The following is a 21,731-nucleotide window of genomic DNA, read 5'->3' on the forward strand; positions in this document are numbered from 1 at the left end:
ACATCTTTGGCACATTTGACAATTAATGAAGAATTGGCAAGGTTTCTAAATTCCTTGCACTTTTCTCCCTTCTTACACCTCCAAATTCCTTTCCACATATTTCATTAAAAGTGAAATGGTGGCATGTTTTAATGGTGACATTCAAATTAATATTGGGCAAGCTAATCTTATATGCCATACAATCTGTAGATATTCTCCTAAAATTAGTGATCATCCCCTTCTTACTACTCTCATTTTCAGACTTAGGAACCTTAACCTTCCTATTAGTAACAAAAATTTTCCCCTTAAATATGTCAATTTGATAATTAAACTTGCCTTCGGCCAAAATAAACAATAGATTAATGTCATTTAAAATAAAACAATTTGAAAAAGCCTCCCGCCTTTTTCCAAATATTTAATTTTTTATCATTAATTAAATTCATTTTAGTTGAATACATAAAAAATTACTTTCACTTCTGGTAGCCCAAAATCCAGTTAGGATGTCTGCTGCCCCATTTCCTTCTCATCGAGTATGTGTGATGTTGAATTATCTAAACATGGCTATCCTTCACTTACAATCATTCATAAGGATGATATTTCTCTAGGACCTATTATCTTAATTCAAAAGGATATCTATGATGAGTTTGGATTCCTCTTCCAAAACAATTTTTTCAACCGTTAGTTCCCAAAAAGATCTGATACCATGTCACATAGCCATCCCTTCCACATAACTATTAGAATAGATACCTATATCTTCATAAAAACCTTGGATCTTATCTCCTATTTTACTCCTTACCAACCCTTGTATACTAGAGATAATTGGGTTTCCTTGTTCTATATGGATCTATTTAGTTTCTTTCCTTATTTCTATGTTCAAGCAATTTAGGTTGTTGAGGTTCTCATTAATATCATCAGTTAATTTTATTCTAGTTTCATAGATGTTGGGAAAACAATGCATTGAGGGTAGGAAGTAGCATTGAAATTACCACTAACCAATCTCCTAAGAAGGTATTTTATGCTTGATTGAGTGTGTCTCTAAAATACAAAGAGCATATCAAAGCTCAAAGCAATTTGTTCATATTTAGCTTTATCCATCTTATATTCAAAATTGAATAGCATTTACAGTGTACTGATCTTTAATGTCAGACATTTTCATTTATTTTCTTCTTCTATTATCTTTACAATTAAAACATCTCATTTCACTATTTTAATCTATATATGTGCCCCAATTTTAGTATCCATGATAAATCTATTACAATTTGAGACTATGGGTTTACTCTGACAATCATTGAGAATGAGACTTTATGGTTGATCTTACCAATTAAGAGGGATTTTTATAAAAATCTAGAAAGTGTTTTTTTCTAATAACATGAGCTATAGTTAGAGAACTAGTACATTTGACCTCATATTTAGACCAAAATTTTTGACCATCTATTAAAATGTTTTAGATTGGTTAGAATATGCAAAGAAAAATATCTTCTTTTTTTTAATGAAGCCCGTGTTGGTCAAAATTTTGACCAACACAAGCTTCATATGTTAAAATGAAAAAAGGTCGATTTCCCTATTTAATTGTTATGAGAAACTTGTATGTGCGAGATGATTAAAACTTGGGAATTTTCTATGTATGGTCATTGTGGGTGAGCCAAAATACGGTAAGGGTAGAGATGATGGTTTTCTTTGTTAATTTTGGGATCTCTTCTAGTTGTTTTAGCGACAATTTTTGTGGCTTGGACATTATTGTTCCATCTATTTTGCTTAGGGTTTTCAAATCATGCCACATTTTGGTTGACATAGTTTGAATTGTCATTGTTACAGTCATGACACTTCTCATCAACCACGTGGAGAGTGATGGCGTGCTCTCTGATGCAAAGGTGCTTGTAGCCAGTGACCATGAATTTAGTGAGTGTGGACACATTTTTAGTGGTGCATATTTGGCATTGTGTATTCAGGGTCTCAAGAAACCTTTAGGATGGTGTATATACATCAATTTAGGTTAAGAAATTGGCTTTCAAAGAGATATTGAATCAGTAGCTATATCATCATAAATTCTATTTTGTTTTTGAGTTCTAATTCTAGCTTATGGCATACATTTACAAATAACTTAAGGAAGTCCTTAAAAAGTGAATACTTTACTTGAGGTATAGCCTAGTTTGGTCTTTTAGTATTAGCTTAAGTCCTTAAAAAGTGAATACTTTACTTGAGGTATTAGTTTTCAAATATCTGGTTTTGATTTCTTTGTGTATTGATCTTGAGCATACTAGGGTCTATATTAACAATGTGTCATCTGCTTAAGCTTGAGCTACCTTACCTAACTTTGAACAAAACATATATATGAGCTTGAAGCATGGCGGAGTACAAAATTATGGCTTCTGTGGAGTTTTAATAGGATTTTGTAGTGATTGATTATAAAAGGATTTTCTTCCAATGACATATTTTGAAAGAAAAGCTAATGATGCAAATTGTATTGGGTATGAGTGATATTCTAGTGTCTGAAGTTTTTTGAACCTATTGCTTGCCCTTCAGATAATGAACCTACCATGGAAGCAATATTACCTAATAGAGGCAGTAGAATGTAGAATACATCTATTAAGCATCACATCCAATCAATGTGACAATTTTGAATCAAAATAACATGTTCGTATTTGACATAGAAGATTTGGATTTTGAACCTCAAATGCAAATAAGTGATGATTAGGATGCTAGTTCAACTAGTGAGGAAGAAATAATTGTCTCCAGTGACCAGGAGTCCAAAAATAAATGAAAGAGGTCAAAACCATTAAAAGATGCATGGAGAAGCAAAAAAATGAGGAAGCAAAAAGAAAAGAAGCCATTACATTCTGAAGTAGGCATTGTTGACAATTTGATTTGGCAGGTTTGGGAGAAAGGCCTTGAAGACTAGGGATCCTGGGTAGATGATGGAGAGCTTGACTTAGTTGCATTTGCTCAAAAGAAGGGTCCCATAGAAGAGTAAGAGCCACCCCGTGAGATGTTGATGCCATTATTACCTCTCCAAAAGGAGTGGCTAGCTTGGAGTCTAAAGTAAGAAGAATCTAAATTTAAAGGTGGCATTCTTGCAGATGAAATGGGAATGGGAAAAACAATTCATGCAATATCCCTTTTTCTAACTAGTTCTGACTTGCAACTGAAGGCACCTCTTACTACTAACTCATCTAAGCTATCAAACATTGAAGGAGAGTCTAGTAGAAAATCTAAGGTTTTGCCTCATATTAAAGCCACTCTTGTTGTTTGTCCAATGGTAACAGTCATCCAATGGAGAAATGAGATTGCAAGATTCACAAGTGAAGGAAGCACTAAAGTTCTAGTTTTTCATGGTGTTAATAGATGTAAAGCTATTGCAAAACTTTCTGATTATGATATTTTTTTGACCACATATAACATTGTTGAGTCAGAGCATAGAAAGAAACTGATGCCTGCAAAGAAGAGGTGTCAATGGTGTTGTAAATTGTTTTATCTAGAATGATTAGGCAAACACCAGGGATACATTTGTGGGCCTCTTGCTGTGAGATCTGAAAAGCAATCCAAATAAGTTAAAAAGAAAGGAAAATATGTAGTATATGAAAAACCCTCAAAAAAGAAAATAATTGATGAAGATAAATATGTAGATGTTAGCAAGGGAAAGATGAAGGGTAAAGGAAAGTCTAAAGTGTCAAGCATTAGTAAGAGTGCTATGGATGGGAATTCTCAAAGAAGCAGTAGGGAAAATAAAAAATGTAGATCCTGATGACATTGAGGAGATTGGAAATAAGGTAGTACCAAGCTCATCAAATAACATGGGAACATCATTTTTGCATTCAGTCAAATGGGATTGCATCATATTAGATGAGGTATGTTTGTTACATTGTATTTTCTATGGTTCTTGGATAGAGTATAGAGCTTGTAACATAAGAAATTGATATATTCAATTATGGAGTCTTGCAGGTGACAATAACTACTCAAGAAACACATAGTATGCAATCAAATAAATGATATTTATGATACATTTTAAATGTTTTTGAAGTAGAAAAAGTGCTTCATTTCTGAAAATAAATAAATGTCTTACTTTTTTGTAAATCGTTTAGGGTTTGACTCTTTTATATGCTAGGCCCATTTTATCAATGACTGATCATGTAGCACTACTAAAGCTATATTCTCATTAGAGTCATCTTACAAGTGGGCTCTGAGTGGAACTCCTCTTCAAAACCGCGTTGGAGAATTATACTCTCTTGTAAGTATTTTCATCCAATTTTTATATTAACATGTTCTGTGTCCTTTAAAAGGTACAGATTGCTTATATGACCTATTAGATCATTTATAAATCATATGTCATGGATTTGAAATGCATTGTAGGTATGCTTCTTACAAATCTTTCCTTACTCCTATTACTATTGTAAGAAATGCAACTGCAAATCACTTGATTATAGGTAACTTCTCTTACACAAGGCTTAAAGTGGACCCATTTGTAGATGCAATTTCCTGAGCTGGCCATTTTTGCATTCATTCGGTTTAGTGCCTTATTGTTTCAAGGAACCAAAATATTTCTATGCACATTGTTAATAGTTTTTTAAAATATATACCACACACATTCATATGAGCCAACATTGTCTTGACTCTTTAACTATTTTTTATACTTTTTAGTGTTCATGGACACTATAAGGCTGATTCAATGTTATCTTTTTTTTATAAATTTCAATCTCATATCTATTTTTTTATTTATATGCGAGTTTATAAGAATAATATATTCATATTGTTCATGTGTCAGGGAGTCATAGAATGAGGTGGAAATTTTTGGGGGCAAAGGGGAGAAGGATCCTAGTTTGGGGATTATTTGGCAGGGGCCTGGGAGTAGAGCCCCTGATTGGTTGATTGGCAGCACCTCTCATAGTATTTGGGAGCAGTTCCCTTTGTGCATTCTTTTACATGGAATATGATGGGATGGAGGGGCTAGGCTACCACCCCCAAATCCAATTTAAGGTCTTTGACATTACATGCCCTTAGTGGTGTATGCTATTTTCATAATTTATCACATTATTCTCTCCAACACCAAGTCCTCACTATTTTAGTATTTCTAGCCAACTCACAACTGTTTAGAGAACTAACAATGAAGTTGAAGTATCTTGTTGGTCTAAATGAAAAGGGATATGCAATTTTTATAGCTTTTTTTTATGGTTTAGGGTTTGGGTGGGGTAAATGAGAGTATTAGAAACCAAGATTAGTGATCCAAATTTTTAAAAATGCCCCTTTTAAATGTTAGATGTGGTGGATAGTGTAGAGTTTTTAAGATGTTCAGGAGACATTTATTTTCTTGATTGTCTTGGAGGCCAAGGGATATCCTAGCATTTTCCCAATGTCCCCACTTTAAGGGAGTGGTGGTGGTGGCATAGCAGAGGTATGTTTTATTACCATTGTGGGGTTTTGAGAATGTTGCTGTCAGATGACAAAAATATGGTGGAAAGCTTAAAGCTTTTGAAATGTTGTTGGGCCTCTTGAGTTCTTGGAGAATCCTAGCATCCTCTCAATGTTCTCACTTTGAGGGAGACATCTACTACCTAGTAGTGGTGGTGACTGCACAATAGAGGAATGTTTCTTCGACATCTTGGGGTCCCAAAAATGTTTTTAAATGGCTACAAGTTGTGGCAGACAACTTAAAGTTTGGAGATATTCAACAGACACTTGGTTGAGTTTCTTGAGTCTATTAGGGAAATCCTATCATCCCTTCAATGTCCCCACTTTGAGGGAGATGTCTCCCATGTGGTAGTGGTGGCACATTAGAGGAATGTTTCACTGTCATCTCAGGGTCTTGAAAATACCATTGTTAGTATACATTTTTTTGGGGTGGGGTAGGGTGGCACTTATGTAACATTTGATCTTGTGGATGGTCAGATGGATAAGGTATTTTTTGTTGTTGAAAATGGTAGTTGATTACAAAAAAATTATAACAATTTATATGAAAACTCTAGTCAATAAGATTTTATTTTGATGCTAATAATTTTTAGCACAAGGTGTGATAGTAAATGGTTCAAACTTCTTATACACTATGATGTATTATTAGGACTTAATGCATATTTCATGAGTAGTGGTTCATAAGAACCCATACTCATCAGCTTGAATTGTTTGTTTAATACCCATTGCATTGAGGTGATGCTTACAAAGTTGAATTCATAACAACCATTTCTCATTAGCTTGAATTGTTTGTTTAGTACCCATTGCATTGAGGTGATGCTTACAAGGTTGAAGTATTGCAACTTCCTAGAAGGTCTACCTACTCAATTCTGTGTTGATCCAACTTTGCTTGATCATAAAGTTTTGCCCAAGGTGATGCTTTGCTTGACAAAACTGGAACCAAATGAGGATGACAAATGAAATGTTTTTTCTATTTTGGGGACCCATTTTTTGGGTTATCTTTTGATGCAACTCTACATTTTTTTTTGCATAGTGAATTTTTTAATGTAAACTTATAAATATGTATGGAGCAATTATTTGTCTATATTGCTTTAGAAGTAATGCAAATAGGGTGAGATTAGATTTGGGTTTACTTTTGGTGATGTCATTAACTGAAGTTCAAGAGACTCATTTTGTATCGTTGAGTTCATCATGTAGGAATGACAATGATGCTGAATGAAAATTTTCTAACTCTAAAGTGTTTGTATAGATAACTTAGCGAGCCGACTTAGCAAGGCCACTTGGAGAGGTGACTTGTCGAGCTGACTCAAAGACTGACCTTGATGAGGTGCTTTGGTGGGGTGACTTGATGAGTGAACTCAAAGTCAACTTGGTGACATGACTTGGTGGGGTGACTTGGTGAGCCCACATGGTGAGTGTACTTGAACAATCGACTTGGTGAGCTGACCAAGTGAGCTAACATGGTGACTGGGCTTAGAGAAGCAACTCAATGGGGCAACTTGGCAAGCACACATAAAGAGCCAACTTGCCGAGGCAAGGTGGTAAAACCACTGGGTGAGCCGACTTGGTGAGCTGACTTAAAGAGTCAACTCGTTGAGGTGACTAGGTGGGGGTGACTTGGTGAGCTAACCTAGGGGGCAGACTTGGTGAGTGAACATAAAGAGTTACCTTGGTGAGTGTACTTGAATTTTTGGCTTGGCGACCTGACTAGGGGAGTCAATCTAGCGAGCTGACATGGTGAGTTGACTTAAAGTGGTGATTAGGTGGGGCAAGTGGGGGTGACTTGGTGAGCTGACCTGGAGAGTTGGGCTAGGGGGCGAACTTGGTGAGTGAACTTAAAGAGTCAACTTGGTGAGCGTACTTCAATTGTCAGCTTGGCAAGCTAACTAGGGGAGCCAGCTTGATGATCTAACATGTGAGTGGTCTTAAAGTGGTAACTTGGTGAGGCAAGTTGGCGAGCCGACTTAGCGAGGCCACTTAGAGACACGACATGGCGAGCTGACTTGGTGAGCAAGCTCAATGAGCGAACCTAAAGATTGACCTTGATGAAGCACTTTGGTGGGGTGACTTGATGATCGAACTCAAAGAGTCAACTTGGCGAGAATACTTGCACTTGTACATTTGGGTTCATTTTTTGACCTTTATTGGTTGAATTATTGACCAAATTCGACCAAACCATTGGTCAAAATTTTTTTGCTTGAAATTTTGACCAACTCACTGGTACATGATTTTTATCAATCATATAACTAATTATATATTCTTCATATTAGTTACTATCATTATTTTTTAGGCATTCTATAAAATAGTTCACATGCCTTGCATATGATATGACATTTTGCATGCATCTTGCACTCTCTCTCATTCGGCTAATGATGGATTATGCAGAGTGATCTGAAACCATGATGCTAAAAAATACACAATCAAATCCAAAATGAACTTGCACTACAAATGGATTGTGGAAATATGATATTGGTAAAATTGCATGCATGTCTACTAGGACAATCACAACTTAAACATATATTTGTCCTGGTAGACATGCATGCAAAATTAACAATATCAAATTTTCACAATCCATTTGTAGTGCAAGTTCATTTTGGATTTGATTGTGTGTGTTTTTTAGAATCATGGTTTCAGATCACTCTACGTAATCCATCATCAACCGAATGAGAGAGTGTAGGATGCATGTAAAATGTCATATCATAGGCAAGACATGTGAACTATTTTATAGAATGCCTGAAAAAATTTTACACCTACCTATTGGTGGAAATTTCCACCTTCATTGGTCGAAATTTCCACTAACACCTGCATTTTTTCTACCTTTGTTGGTGCAAATTTCCATGAACACTTAATTTTTTTTCCACCTTTGTTGGTTGAAATTTCCCCCTTCATTGGTTGAAATTTCCACCAATGCCTATTTTTTTTTCTACCTTTGTTGGTCAAAATTTCCACCAATGCCTAAATTTTTTTCTACCTTTGTTGGTCGAAATTTCCACCTTCATTGGTCAAAATTTCCACCAACACCTAAATTTTTTTTCTACCTTTGTTGGTCAAAATTTCCACCTACACGCAATTTTTTTCCTACCTTTTTTGGTCGATATTTCAACCTTCATTGGTCAAAATTTTGACCAATTCCTGTATGAACTTAGGCAATGGCTTTGGCGGGTTTTCAACCAATAGATTGGTCAAAATTTTGACCAACTAGTGAGTTGGTCAAAATTTTGACCAAAAAAATATTGACCAATGGGTTGGTTGAATTTGGTCAAAAATTGGTCAAAATTTGGGTCAAAAATTTAACCAATAAAGGTCAAAGAATGAACCCAAATGTACTAGTGGGAGAAGCAAAGACCAAAATCTCACTTGAGATTTAGCTTCCTCATATCTTGAAGAGAGGAAAGAAAATATTAGAAAACCTCAAGAATAAACTTGCCAAATTAGATTCACTTCTCATGCTTACTGAAGGGAGAGGTGATGAAATAGAAGAGGAAGATAAGGAGAAAGGTGGTGAAGAAGAAGAAGAGTAAGAGGAACCTCCTAAGAATAAGGTAATGACTCCATCAAATACAAAATAAAATAAACCAATAAGGTCATCTACCCCTATAATCAGTGATACCAAGTCTAAGAAGCCAACAAAGAAATTGAAATATGAAACCAAAAGCAAGGATGAGCATAAGCAAATTGAAGATGCAATGGTTGCAAATATGGAAAAATGGAAGTATGACCCTACTAAAATCAAAGGGAAATATCCTAAAGCCCTACTAAAGGATTTCTCTCACTATTGGGAAAATGTTGTCAAGATAGAGAATGATATTAGAGAGAAAAATCTAAGGAAGCTCATGCCAAAGTTCTTTGACAAGGAAATCAAGGAGGCCATGTCTAAGAATGAAAACAAGAAGACTCCTAGATTTAAAGCTTTTCAAATTCTAAATAAAATAGAGGACATTGTGCAATCCATAACCAATATGTGGAAACCAATTTTTGATATTAAAGAAGAGAGAAACCTACTAGAGTTTCAGATAATTTAAGATTTTGAACCTCATAATTTTTTGTAGAGGTCATGGCTCCCAACCACTCCTCCTAAGGCAACCACCAAGATATATTCTACTAAGTTAAACCTAGTTCAACTAAAAAAGTGAACTGAAGACTATTATAACTTTACCAATTTCTCTTCTAGTGGTAACCAAGTACCAAGCTCTCATAGTATCAACCAAGGTGTAGCAAAAGATTGATTCTATTGATAAAGGAAAGGAGATCATACCTTTATCAGCTATCAAGGGAAAAGGAAAAGGAAATATTGTTGATGACATTGATTTGGATGAAGAGAGTGTAATCCCAAATTCGGACCAATCTAATCTAGCTGCTAAGAAAATTGACATACTAGGAGAACTATGGAAGAAAAGAGCAAAGTAATAAATGCTAAGGGTAGAAAGAGATAGAAGAAAAGTCCTTGAGGATATCAAGGAAATATTTGTGGATGAACTATCTATTGAGATAAATGAAAAATCCCCTATCATTGAGACTATTTTTGACATTGTATATAAGTTCAATGAAGATATAGATGAGCAAGACAAACTTCTTGAGAAAGCTGAAAGGATGTTTGAAAATAAAGTGCTAAAAAATGTAGCATAGAAAATAGCCATTGATAAAGTAGAATTTTTTACTTTAATTTCTTCTTTAAAAATATTGTAAATAATATTGTATCTCAATTTGTAAAGTTGAGTAATATAACTAATTTTACCAAGGAAATAAAAGATAAACTAGCTAAGATTGATATGGACTTGAAGGCTAGTTCTAGTCAGTTAGCACTCAACCCAAGTTCTAGTTCAAATCATTTTACAAAAGTTAATTTTTTGATAGATCTTCAGGAAGAGTTATTAAGAGAAGAGGAGAGAATAAGGGAAACCTTAGTAGATATATAGAGTATGATGCTTCCTCATATGGAAATTATGTAGAATAGAGTGGATCATGCAAAGACACTAATTAAGGGCACAAACCTTTTAGTGGTAGATCATACGTTGGATTTATCAAGAGAGCATCAGATTGATATGCACATACTAAAGTGCTACAAGATAACTCAGATAAGACTATGTCTTTTATTTTGAATGTACATCATAGTTTTCTCTCTCATTTTGGCATAACCTTGTAAATTGTTTTGACATTTGTAACAAAAACAAGGGGGACAATATATAGGGGAAATTATATATTTATGCATATAAAGGGAGATAGTATAGAATGGAGGAAATATGCACAACAAAATATATGTAGAAAGAAGATAAAAAAAAAAATTATGAAAAATTAAAAATAGAGTTTAGTTCAAAATTAGTTGCAATATTTTAGTGCAAACTGAGATATAGAACATAGTACACTCAAAGGGGGAGTTTGACTGAAGATTTTGAATTTCAAATTTTGTGCATGATAAGTGTTTTTGTCACTAATTCCAAAGGGGGGTATTCTTAACCTTATGACAAGACATATTGTCAATTATTGCCAAAACACATAGTATGTATTATGAGAAGTTAGTAGTGACTAAGCTATGAGATAGAAGTGTAAATTGAGCTCATGTATGAATCAAGTCAAAAGTATTAACCAAGAAAGTAGAGAGAAGATTCAAACAAGTTGATAGTATCCACTAATTTTTAGTTTCAATGGAGTTTATAGTATATATTGAGCTCTGGTGTAAACCAAGTTAGTAAAGAACTCTTTTCTTAGAATGACAACCAAGTAGGAAGCACAGTGTGAACCAAGACAATTGAGTTTGTGAAGTGATCAGTATGAAACGAGCATCCAGTATCAACTAAGTGCCATAGTTAGCCAAGGTGATAGTATTTACCGAGTATGTGCAGTATCACCCATGTAAGCTATTGGACTTAAGTCTCGGAACTAAGCCAACTTGGTAGCTATTTATGAAAGATTAAAGTTGTAGCCAACCTGTTAATGTAATTATATGGATGGATTTAAATATAAGATACTTTGATTATCCAAATAATGTACTATGAATTGAACAATATTGCATAAAAGTGGATATGAAAGAGAAAAGTATTTAGAAGGCTACAAGAATCATAAAGGAAATGTGTAAACTCATCTATCAAAGTTGGGTGATTAATTTACTTCAAAGGATCTTCATTAGAAAAGAGATTTGTGTAGAATAGATCAATCCTAAATCCTTTAACATGGTGGACCTAATAGTCCTTTGTAGAAACTCTTAATAGGTACATACATAATTGTATTATATAAATCCTTTCAAAAGTTGGACCTAATAGTCCTTACTCTTAGCCAAGTAGATCACTAGAAGTGATCAATTATAAGCCCTAACAATATAACTTTATTACTATAGTAGTGAAGCATTGTTGATGTCATCCCCACCCTAGTTTGACCTTCTACCTGGAGGGTTTTTGGGTTACCAAATATTGTCTTATGGTTTTGTTACTTTATTGCTTTATATTCTATGCATATAAGTAGATTAGATAATGTAACATAGTGGATTAAGAAGAAGAAGGTTTAAGTAGTTCTTGATTCACACCCCCCCCCCCCTCCCCCCACCAAATCACCTAGCATGCATTATATTTCCAACATGTTGATTCTCAATAGTCTCTTTCTCTTGTTTAAGAAGGTACTTGATTCTCCTTCATATATGTATATAAAGTTTATGTAATCTTCATGTTGCTTCTTGCATTCTTCAAATCATTTTATTCAAATTCATCAACACTAACATTTCTACTTTCCATAACATTTTTAGTGTTAGCATTCAAACACTTGTATGCCTTTCTTTTAATGAAATATCCTAACAATATACCTTTATCACTCTTTGCATAAATCTTTCCATTCCTTGAGTGATGCAGGAGCATCAACACATGCAAAGACCCTTATGAAAGACAAAAGGTGGATTAAAGGTAAAGAATAATATGAACCAGTAAAGTGGCATGTTTTGAAGCCAATCGTGGCTTTTGGAGATTTTAAGGATATCAAAGTTCTAATGAATCCTAAAGGGCCTATTAAGGACCTTACGATCTCTAATGAAAACTTAAGGATAGAAAGGGCATATGGAATCAAATAGTTCTAATGAGTCTTAGGTAGGTCTAGGATTGGTAAACTTGGTCTAGAGGATGTAATAGGCAAGTTGGCAAAGTTAAATAGTTATTTAATGCAATAAATTGTAAGTTGGAAAACTTAAATCTTTGAATTCTGACAATTAGTTCACTTTTGGATGGAAAGTAGTTTTAGGGATTTTTGAGAATAACCAATCTTAGAAAACTAATCCCAATCAATTTGGGTAGTTTTTAGGAAGGTAAAGAAGTTTAGTTGGAGGCATTGTATGGCAGGAAGCACTTGGGATTGATCATTTTGTACGAACTGTGTGAAGGAAAGTTTTAAAAGTCTTCATTTTCAAGAATTTTAGGCATGATATTTTGAATCTCATTGATTTTATTGTAACCCTGAGATCTCTTAATCTTACCTAAATTTTGTATGATCAATTCCTAAATCATTATGACTATTCAATTTCATTTCCATTAAGTTTGTTATCACTATTTGGAAGGATTCCATTGTTTTAGTGAGAAGATTGTTAACCAAGATGATGATCATTCCATGGATATAAGAGTCTAATTCTCATGGAATGGTCTTGAAATAATATGTACATATCATTTCTAACAAGGTTTTGATAGGAAAGTATAAGGATAGGTGATCACCATTGAAGATTGTGGAAACAAGACATTGAATTCTCGACTATGGAGCAAGAATAAAAGTTCTAGGCATTGGAGGTCATTTTTTAATGATTGAAGAGTATGTTGAGTAAAATGTGAATCCACCCTTTTTTGATCCTAGAAGTGCGGGGATAGAATTTAATTAGAAAGCCCTAGTATTGGAGGGTTTAGGGAAACAATTTGGGGTTTTTGGTGTTGCTAAAGTTTTTAGTCTAATTCCTCTTATATATGTGATATTCATGACCTAAGAAGAGACTATATCTAGTGGGGAGAAATGGGAGTGTAAAGAACTTATAATTCCTTTGTAAAATTACTCACTTTTGATGCATTTTAGAGCCACACCATAGTGATAGTAGGGTTTGGTCCAAAGGAACCCTAAATAACCTTTTGGTATGTTGTAATATGGCCAAATGGGTATCTAAAAAACCATAGAGTTAATTTTGGGCTTTGGAAAAGTTGGAAAGAAATGAAGGATCTTTATCACTAGAGGCCTAATAGAGGCAACTAGGACTAGAAGGCCATTTCAAGAGATTAGAAGGGTTGGAGAGTTTGGAATAGTTTTAAACCCTAAGAATCCTTAAATCTAAGTTATTACCATCAAAATATATCAAACCCAACACTTGGAACCTTGGTGAGTAGTTCTTGTTAGGTTTTGAAGACATTGGAGTACTTAAGGCCTTGGGAAACACTAGTCAATCTTCAAAAATTAATGAGTTTATAATTGGGTTATTCATCAACCACCCTTACCTTTGCATCAAGTGGTATTAGAGCCTAGTAAGAATCCTTCAAAAGTTAGGAAAGTGGTATTAAGAACTTTGATATTTTGGATCCTTAGTTAGCCCTTAGATTTGAAGTATTCTTTGAGGAGAAGCACTTGAGTTGATCCATCCTGTCAATGATATTAGGAACTGTTGTGGTGTCCAAAACACATGCCCCATTCCTAGCTAGGAATGGGGACCCCCTACTTTTTTTGACTCTCAGACTCATAGTTCGGGAGTGAGGAGAAGAAGAGTTTTTTTTTTATATCTTAGGATTTTAGAGTCAATATTCGAAAAAATCACAAAAAAATCAAAAATTGAAAAAACATAAACAAAAAAAAAAAAGAAAAAAGAAAATAATTATAAAAAAAATAAAATTCAAATGCGTCACTGAGGGCGCGTGCGCCACCAAGGGTAGTGCTCATGTGCCCCTAAAGGCCTCCAAAGGGCAGCGCGCGCATGCCGCCAAGAGGAGCGTGCGCATGTCGCCAAGAGGAGCACGGGCGCGCATGACCAAAGGTGCCTTGTGCACATTCACATCATCGCACTCCCAAGGGCCTTGTGTGCTTGTCAAGCTATTTTTTCACCTTCAGTTTTGTCTGAATAGTCATAAAAGGGGTTTAAACTATATCGTTTAGGTATAAGTTGACGTATATTTAATTCCATATACTTAAGATGTATTTTAATATATGCGACGAATCTTTTGAGATAGGTTTAAGACCTCCCCAAGATAAGGTAAAGATTCTAGGAAATTTCAGGGCTTCAAGAATCCAGACTTAGCTAAATTTCAGGGCTTCAAGATTTCTAGACTTAGCCAAATTCCAGGGCTTCAGGAATCTAGACTTAGCCAAATTTCAGGGCTTTAGGATTTTAGACTTCGCCAAATTTCAAGATTCAACTCCAGTTTTGTTTGAATGGCTAGTGTGTTTTTGCTATGCATTGTCAACTCTACGGACTAATGTTTGCTTCTTTTGTAGGTAAAAATTGCATCCTCAACTTGTCAAGATCATAACTTTTAACTTGGGCCTCAGAATTTAGAACCGCTTACACCATTGGAAAGAAGAACTGAAGATCTAATTTCAATCCCTAAAATAGAAGGATTGGACAGGTGGAGAGAAGACAAAGCTCAAAGATACAGAGGTTGGACACATAAAGAAAATCAGGTTCCTCATCTTATGCAGCTATTGGGGACAAGATTCAACGCAGGTGCCTTGAGATTTTCGATTGAAGAAGCAGAGGGAGTGCAAGTTTATGAAAGTAATTAGCTATAAAGAGGGTATAAATCATCAAAAAGGGGCATGGAGCGTATACAAAAAGTGATCTAAAACCTCATTTGAGCAAAACCCAGGAACCGTTTTCAAAATTGAGAACTTTGATTTTTTGGCGAATTGAGCTCTGCAAGTCTGTAGCTCTGCAGGTATGTAGGTCTGCAGCTCCGTAGGTACATAGGTCTGCAGCTCTGCATTTTCATGTAGCTCCACAATTTAGAGGTGCACCGATAGTTGACTGCTAGTTCCAAAAATATCACTTTCCATACGTTGGGAGCACATTCTGATGGCAACTTAACTGCAACACACATCAAGTAAAGGGCCAATATCTATTTTTGGTGTCTCCATGCACTTCCACTTCAACTGATGGCTTCCTCTTACTTTCTCTCTCATTCTTTCATTGTTTTTGACATCTAAAGGGCTCATGCATCCAATTAATGAATAAAATATGGATGGAGTCCCTCTAGGCACTAGTTAGACTACCAGTTTGTATATATTTAGTTTGTTTTAATGTTTTAAAAAGCATTTTATTGCATCAAGATATCTCTCGCTCTCAACACAAATTGAGGAGACAATTTCTTATAAATACCCCATTGTAAAATGTAACAAGGGCTTTCGTTATTATGCAATAAAGTTATGCTTTTGGTGCTCGCATTTGGAGTGTAGTTATTCTTGCCTGAATGTGTCATTATTTTATGAATTTTATTCATGAGATTCTGATTGAGCCAAAGTTTTATTGCATTGTTTCTAGTTGTGCAATCTTTTAGTTCTAGTTTTTTCTATAGATATATGAATTCTGTTGGCGTAACAAGCTTGAGGAGAGATCACCCGATTATGTCTACATAGCTTTTTGTCTTGCATGAGCACACTTTCCATGGCCTTTTGATTTGATGAAGAGTGAAACATCATTCAATTTGTTAAAGATTCTCACCGACGATTGCATCAGTGGATTCTAGGAAGCATTGCTCCTATTTTCATTGGTTTCCTACTGATTTCTTTGAAGGTTTAACTCGCAGTGTGTTGTGTTTTGTAGCTTATGTCCATTTAGGAATTTCAATTTCAAGTTATTTGATTTCATGTTATTTGCTTTCAGTTTTGCTATTTTCTTTCCTACCCCCCCTGTTAGAATAGGACCTCATAGTAGTTGCATTGTTAGAGTTGCATTCATTGAAAAAAATAGAAAATAAAAAAATATTGTTCTTTTGGTGTGATATTTTGAGACAACGAACAGATTTTACTTGATTCCAAGGTAAAAGAGTTTTTGGAACCAGCAAAGGCCTCCTTGTGAACATTCACATTTATCTTCTACTGAGCAAATTTTGGTACGTCGCAAGACAAACATTGAACCTTGGAGTGGATCCTTAAAAAGATTTTCTTTTCAAGAGAGGGATTACACTATGGATTCCTATTGTTGACCTCATGCAAAACGAATGCCCAATAGGAACCATCTATGAAGGAGAAGGATATTTCCCAACAAAAATGACAAGTGTGAATTTGGCAAGGATAGTTGAAGAATAGTTGGCAGATAACAAGAAGTTGAAGGCAGCATTGGAACAATGAGAAAAGGAGAGCCATGAGAAGGATAAGGCAATAGAGATTATGATGGAAAGAATCTTGGCATTAGATAAAATAGATAAAGGAATAAGATAGGATGAGGAAGTAGAAGTTGAAGGATAAGAAGAAGAATCACCCCAAGAAGAGGAACAATTAGATCTTGAAGATGTAAGGATGACTAAGTTTGTAAAAGTTATAAATAGTGGAGATACAAGGGGAAGGGAAGATTTTCCTATGTACGAAGGAAAGATGGATGATGAGGAGCTGATATATTATTTTAGTGCCATGGATAATTTTTAATGTGAGGATGTTTAAGAGGGATAGAAGTTGAATATAGCAAAGTCAAAGTGTGGGACATGCTCTAGTATGGTGGGATTGTGTTCAAGTAGAGAGATAGAGGAATAGGAAGTAAAAAATCATACCTTGGTATACTATGATGGATAAGATGAAGGAAAAATTTCTACCTAATGATTATAGGGTATAGTTATACAAGAAGTTCTATCGTCTTAAACAAAAAGACATGGATGTACAAAAGTACACTAAAGAGGTTCATAAATTGGACATCATTATGAGTCATGATGAAGATGTTGAGGAGAAGATTGCAAGGTATATGTGGGGCCTTATGTTCAATATCCAAGATGAACTTAGCCTTGCTACTACTATATCAGTTGAAGAGTGTTGCAAATTGGCCATCAAGGCTAAGGAAAAAATTAGAAGAAGATAAGGGAGATAGAGTAACACAAGAGGAGGTTCATCAATGAGAGGAAGAGGTGGTAGAGGTACTACTAATATTTAAACAATAGTGATAGAAACAAGGAAAAACCATATACATTAGATATTAGAGGAGGCTATAGAGGAGGATATAGGGGAGGAAGACATGGAGAAAGAGATGATGGAGTGTTTACAAGGAAATGTTTCACTTGTAATGAAGTGGGCCATCATTCATATAGATGTCCTAAATGGATTGAGGATAAGGGTAGAGATAAGAGAGTCACTTTAGCCCAAGAATAACCAAAAGAAGGAGTGGGGTCTAGAAACATGGTGGTTATACCTAATGAGGGAGAATGTTTACTGATGGGAAGATGACAACCACACAATCCAATAATTTTTAGATTCACTTGTTTGATCCAAGGTAAGGTATGTCAATTAATTATAGACTTAGGGGCAAGCCATAATGTAGTGTCTTATGAATTTGTTAGGAAATTAAATCTACAAAAAAATTCACATCCTCTATTAGAAATATATAATACTTAGAGGGGGGTGAATTAGTATTCTACAAAGTTTTTCCCACAACTAAACATTGTTAATTACTTTATAACTTACATATGAAAATAAACCAACAATGTTGAATAGTAAATATAACTGTGCACATAGAGAACTCATAAAAACATTATTTTTTAACTAGGGAAAACCCAAGCCAAGGGAAAACCCTAGTGGGGATGATACCCACTAGATAATTCACTAAATAATAGGATCTTGTTAAGGATATTGACCCTGTTAGGAGTTTATGAAGAACATAAAGTGTCTTGAGTCCTTGTTAGAGGACTAAGCCTTATTAGAAGCCTCAACCCTATTAGGAGTTGCTACAACCCTGTTAGAAGTTGGTAGAACAATTACAATGTATGCAAGAAGATCCCACTACCCTAACATGCAATTATACAATTAAATTCCTTCACAAGATAGGTATACATACAATACTTGCTTTGCTTCTATAATTTTCACTTTCTCTATTCTTACATCAGATTTTGTATTGCATAAGGCTTGTAGATAGTTCTCACAATAGTTCACATGCCACATCTAATTATGCAACATCCCCTAATATTTGTACAAGATAAGATTTTTACTTATACCATGCACAATCACAAAACTCTGGACTGTTGGCCTTCATGTCTTCACATGCTTGACATAATATGAAATAACTTATGGAATAACATCCACATAGGTGACTCAACACAACTTAGTAATTATTTCATAACCAAAATAATTCCTAAAGCCATACAACTCTATTTACTAGTATGCTTTATTTTGCACTATTAAATACATGTACTATTAATCTTAATATAACTTGTGCCATACTATCCGTACACACATGTGCAGTAGTACATGTCATCATGATAGTGTCATAAAGATTCCCTTAATTGCACATAAGCTAACTCTCTACACATCATCTGTACTCTTAAGATTTGTTCTCTCTATTGTAGCAAACTATCCAATACTTAGACAATTTTCTATCTCTAAATGCATAAATGAAATGTTGAATGTATGTTGCCATAAATGAAAACCATCAAGACATCTAACTGACCATATTTCCAACAATATCCCCCTGTGATATTGATGGTAACATTCAAGAAAATTGGCTGTCCCAAAATGATGTCATGCATAACAAAAGCAAAAAAAATTAACTACACAAAAATTGCCTTCAAAACATAACAATTTTATTCATTTTTTGATGGATCATTACATTCCTTATTACACCTTTACATTTATATAGACATAAGATCCCCCTTACATATACATTTACATCTATACAAATTTTCCTCTACATAATACTCCTCCTTTGACACCAAGAGAAAAGGTGCCAAAATTGTATCACAAAAACTTGTTTCTTATTATTAATCAACTTGTCATTTTGGATATGCAATCTACAAAATCAATCTTCAATCTATCAAGGTCCTTCTTCTAGCTTCCTTTGATTTTATCTAATATAGTTATGAGTGTGCAAAGTGCATAAGATGCCACTTCAAATATGCTCAAATCTGCAAAGGCGAATTTGTCATAGGATTTCTTTGTTGTAAGACATTCTTAATCCTCCAACTGCCTCTACAAAATTACAACTTTGGGTGCCTGATATTCTCTGAGAATAGAGAATATTCTTATTACCTTCTCCTTGTCAAATTCAATGCCTCTACTAGCATTGTGGGTCTTCTCAATATAATTCTCAAAATCTTCAATGTTGATCTCTAGTTTTTGCAATCTTGTAGTGAGAGTAGAAATTGTCTTCTGCATCAAAAGTCTTTACCAACTCTTTTATCTTGGCATACACATCTATATTTTCTATAGTTTTAGAAAATGTCTTCTGCATGCACTCCAAGACTTCAGCAAGAGTCTTCTCCAAAGACTTAACATCTTTACTCTTCTCGAATAACTTGCTTAGGGTGCCCATTAGTTCTTTCTGATCGTCATCATCAGATAGAATAGATAATGTTGTTGATGTTCTAGCTACTAATACTACTAAGTGTATAGTAGCCTTTATCTTATGTTCCTTTGCTTTATTCTTTTCCTCAACCTCTTTCTTCACATCATCTTCTTCTTCCTCTTCTTCTTCTTCTTCTTCTTCTTCTTCTTTTGATTTTCTCTTCTTTTCCTCTTCTTCTTTCTTCTTCTTTTCCTCTTCTTCTTTTCTCTTCTTTTCCTCTTCTTTGCTCTTCTTTTCCTCTTCTTCTTTTATCTTCTTTTCTTTTCTTTTCTTTTTCTTATTTTCTCTTCTTTTCTTCTTCTTCTTTTCTTTTCTTTTATTCTTCTTCCTATTCCTTCTTTTCTTCTTCTTCCTTCTTTTTTTTCTCTTCTTCCTAATCATCAAAGCTATAATATGTAGTGATATTGCTTATATTACCAACAATATTTTCTCCATACCCTCTTTCTTCACATCTTCTTCTTCATCTTCTTCTTCTTCTTCTTCTCTTCTTCTTTCTTCTTCTTCTCCTTTTTTATTTTCTCTTCTTTTCCTCTTCTTCTTTCTTCTCATTCTCCTCTTCTTCTTTCTTCTTCTTTTCCTTTTCTTCTTTTCTCTTCTTTTCCTCTTCTTCTTTTATCTTCTTTTCTTCTTCTTCTTCTTCTTCTTCTTCTTTTCTTTTCTTCTTCTTATTTTCTCTTATTTACTTCTTCTTCTGCTTTTCTTTTCTTTTCTTTTTCTTCCTATTAACTCGTTTCTTGTTCTTCCTTCTTCTTTTTCTCTTCTTCCTCATCATCAAAGCTATAATAGGCAATGATATTTCTTATATTGTGAACAATATTTTCTCCATACCCTATAAGTGGGTTCTCCTTAGTGTCCATAGTTATGTGTGTACTATCCACTTGCATGAATTTAGTACCCATAACAATGTGAGATAGTCATAGTGCTTATTGTGTCTCCTCTACTTCTTCCTCTTGCCTAGATAGTGTATGGACTCTCACATACAACAAACTATCTGTTATAAATAGATAACCACATGATAATCTGTGGTTGGGTCCATCCCAAAAACTTCTTGAATTTCTTCTATAGTGGTTTTCATTAAACATTCCCCATCTATTCTCTTCACCATCCTAGATACAGGTGTTGGAAATATTCAAGATATGATAGGTTACTGAGAGGGGAGGGGTGAATTAGTAACTTCAAAACTTTAAAAAAAAATTGCACTTTAACCATAAATATTGTTCACCATTCATTCATCTAATCTACTGCATAAATGAGAGATCAAACATTCATAACACATGTACACAGAGATTTGGTGACCCAGAAACCTTCCAAATGGAAATTAAAACTGTGGTGGGGATGATACCCACAAAAATTCATTACTGTAGTATGAAGTTGGCTTGTTAAGGCTTACATTGACCACTTCTAGTGATCTTCCATGTTAGGAGCACAAAGGACTGCTAGGTCCACCTTGTTAGAGGATTTACAAACATACACTGAAGTATGCACTCTATTAGGAGATTTATACAAAGACTGTTAAGTCTACCCTATTAAAGGATTTAGAAAATTGATTCACCTATTAGGATGAAATAGTGGATCTACTTAAAAACTTGATTTTTTGATTAGATCCTTGAAGTATATATCACCTTTTGTGACTGATGAATCTTTACTGCTCCTTGCAGACCTTGTTGAATACTCTACTCTTCCACTAATTTGCTTTTACTTCACAAAATATTACATGTCTCCTTTTATGTTTTCATATATATCTCTTCTTCCTTGCAAATGATATAATATGTTACATATATACCATGCCAATAATTAAAATTGCAAGGTCGGCCAAAACACAAGTGAACAAAACATTACTGAGTTCGCCCAATAGTAAATAGCTTGGGTTCACTGAATT

General features: G+C 34.5%; 1 pseudogene; it reads left to right on the top strand.

The window, feature by feature from the left end:
* The first annotated feature begins 1,796 nt into the window (after positions 1–1,796).
* LOC149560623 (helicase-like transcription factor CHR28) lies at positions 1,797–4,404 on the top strand (annotated as a pseudogene).
* Positions 4,405–21,731: the final 17,327 nt, after the last annotated feature.

Source organism: Cupressus sempervirens, chromosome 4 (genome assembly GCF_028749045.1).
Source record: "Cupressus sempervirens isolate cs-2001-9-10 chromosome 4, ASM2874904v1, whole genome shotgun sequence".
NCBI classification, from domain to species: Eukaryota; Viridiplantae; Streptophyta; class Pinopsida; order Cupressales; family Cupressaceae; genus Cupressus; species Cupressus sempervirens.